Here is a 3,413-nt window from a genome sequence, read left to right on the forward strand (position 1 = left end):
CTATAATTTTTGATTGTTCCATGCTATATTATATTCTGTTTTGGACATTATTGGGCTTTATTATACACTTTTATATTACTTTTGGGACTAACCTATTAACCGGAGGCCCAGCCCAGAAATGTTGGTTTTGCCTATTTCAGAGTTTCGCAGAAAAAGAATATCAAACGGAGTCCAAACGGAATGAAACCTTCGGGAACGTGATTTTTGGAACGAACGTGATCCAGAGGACTTGGACCCTATGTCAAGACATCAACCAGGAGGGCACGAGGTAGGGGGCGCGCCTACCCCCCTGGGCGCGCCCTCCACCCTCGTGGGCCCCCTGTTGCTCCACCAACGTACTCCTTCCTCCTATATATACCTACGTACCCCCAAACTACCAGATACGGAGCCAAAAACCTAATTCCACCGCCGCAACCTTCTGTACCCATGAGATCCCATCTTGGGGCCTGTTCCGGAGCTCCGCCGGAGGGGGCATCGATCACGGAGGGTTTCTACATCAACACCATAGCCTCTTCGATGATGTGTGAGTAGTTTACCTCAGACCTTCGGGTCCATAGTTATTAGCTAGATGGCTTCTTCTCTCTATTTGGATCTCAATACAATGTTCTCCCCCTCTCTTTGTGGAGATCTATTCGATGTAATCTTCTTTTGCGGTGTGTTTGTTGAGACCGATGAATTGTGGGTTTATGATCAAGTTTATCTATGAACAATATTTGAATCTTCTGAATTCTTTTATGTATGATTGGTTATGTTTGCAAGTCTCTTCGAATTATCAATTTGGTTTGTCCTACTAGATTGATCTTTCTTGCAATGGGAGAAGTGCTTAGCTTTGGGTTCAATCTTGCGGTGTCCTTTCCCAGTGACAGTAGGGGCAGCAAGGCACGTATTGTATTGTTGCCATCAAGGATAACAAGATGGGGTTTATATCATATTGCATGAGTTTATCCCTCTACATCATGTCATCTTGCTTAAAGCGTTACTCTATTCTTATGAACTTAATACTCTAGATGCATGCTGGATAGCGGTCGATGTGTGGAGTAATAGTAGTAGATGCAGGCAGGAGTCGGTCTACTTGTCTCTGACGTGATGCCTATATACATGATCATACCTAGATATTCTCATAACTATGCTCAATTCTGTCAATTGCTCAACAATAATTTGTTCACCCACCGTAAATACTTATGCTCTTGAGAGAAGCCACTAGTGAAACCTATGGCCCCCGGGTCTATTTTCCATCATATTAATCTTCCAACACTTAGCTATTTTTATTGCCTTTTATTTTACTTTGCATCTTTATCATAAAAATACCAAAAATATTATCTTATCATATCTATCAGATCTCACTCTCGTAAGTGACCGTGTAGGGATTGACAACCCCTTATCGCGTTGGTTGCGAGGATTTATTTGTTTGTGTAGGTGCGAGGGACTCGTGCGTGACCTCCTACTGGATTGATACCTTGGTTCTCAAAAACTGAGGGAAATACTTACGCTACTTAGCTGCATCACCCTTTCCTCTTCAAGGGAAAACCAACGCAGTGCTCAAGAGGTAGCAGGCTTTGCCTAAGCACTACGACGATGTGACCGAGGTGTGTAACTGTGGAGGGGGGCACCGCACACGGCTAAGAGAAACTTTGGTGTGCCTTTGGGGTGCCCCCCTCCCACGTATATAAAGGGGGGAGGAGAGGAGGCCGGCCATAGGTGTGGCACGCCAAGGGGGGAGTCCTACCTGGACTCCCGGTCCAAGTAGGATTCGCCCCCGTTTCCTATTCCCACAAGGAGAAGGGGGGAAGGAGGAGGAGGAGAGAAGGAAAGGCCCCCCCCCCACAGCCCTAGTCCAATTCGGTTTGGGCTTGGGGAGTGCGCGCCTCCACCTGGCCGCTGCCTCCTCTCTTCCACTAGGGCCCATGAAGGCCCATTAACCCCCCGGGGGGTTCCGGTAACCTCCCGGTACTCCGGAAAATACCCGAAACACTTCGGAACCATTCTGGTGTCCGAATATAAACTTCCAATATATCAATCTTTATGTCTCGACCATTTCGAGACTCCTCGTCATGTCTGTGATCACATTCAGGACTCCGAACAAACTTCGGTACATCAAATCACATAACTCATAATACAAATCGTCATCGAACGTTAAGCGTGCGGACCCTACGGGTTCGAGAACTATGTAGACATGATCGATACACATCTCCGGCCAATAACCAATAGCGGAACCTGGATGCTCATATTGGCTCCTACATATTCTACGAAGATCTTTATTGGTCAAACCGCATAACAACATACGTTGTTCCCTTTGTCATCGGTATGTTACTTGCCCGAGATTCGATCGTCGGTATCATCATACCTAGTTCAATCTCGTTACCGGCAAGTCTCTTTACTCGTTCTGTAATGCATCATCCCGCAACTAACTCATTAGTTACATTGCTTGCAAGGCTTATAGTGATGAGCATTACAGAGAGGGCCCAGAGATACCTCTCCGATACACGGAGTGACAAATCTTAATCTCGATCTATGCCAACTCAACAAACACCATTGGAGACACCTGTAGAACATCTTTATAATCACCCAGTTACGTTGTGACATTTGATAGCACACTAAGTGTTCCTCCGGTATTCGGGAGTTGCATAATCTCATAGTCAGAGGAACATGTAATAAGTCATGATGAAAGCAATAGCAATAAAACTAAATGATCATTAATGCTAAGCTAACGGATGGGTCTTGTCCATCACATCATTCTCTAATGATGTGACCCCGTTCATCAAATGACAACACATGTCTATGGCTAGGAAACTGAACCATCTTTGATTAACGAGCTAGTCAAGTAGAGGCATACTAGGGACACTTTGTTTTGTCTATGTATTCACACATGTACTAAGTTTCCCGTTAATACAATTCTAGCATGAATAATAAACATTTATCATGATATAAGGAAATATAAATAACAACTTTATTATTGCCTCTAGGGCATATTTCCTTCAGTGCCCCATTTCGCGCCATTTCCCCCAAACCCTCCCACGTCCCGGCCACCACCCTCCCACGTCCATGGCCGACGCCCCGCCGAATTCCGGCGGCCAGGCCATCGACCCGCCCGGAAAGGTGAAGAAGAAGGCGGCCAAGGGTCCGAGGAAGCCGCGGTCGGAATGCACGCCGGCAGAGCTCGCAAAAGATGGACGCGGAATCGGCGAAGAGGAGGAACCGGAGGCCGGTCGTCAAGGGCAAGAACGCCGCGGCCAAGTTTGCCGCCGAGCGCGATGCGGTGGTGGCCGCGCGGCGCAAGGCCGAGGTCCACGAGGAGGAGGACATCGTCAACAAAGCGCACACCCTCCTCATGCATGGGCTTTGCCATCCGGCGGGTTTCTCTGGAGCGGCCGTCGGCCCGGCGAGCATAGGCTCGTCAGTCGCCAGGCCTCAGC

The sequence above is a fragment of the Triticum aestivum genome, chromosome 6D (genome assembly GCF_018294505.1).
Source record: "Triticum aestivum cultivar Chinese Spring chromosome 6D, IWGSC CS RefSeq v2.1, whole genome shotgun sequence".
Classification (NCBI taxonomy): Eukaryota; Viridiplantae; Streptophyta; class Magnoliopsida; order Poales; family Poaceae; genus Triticum; species Triticum aestivum.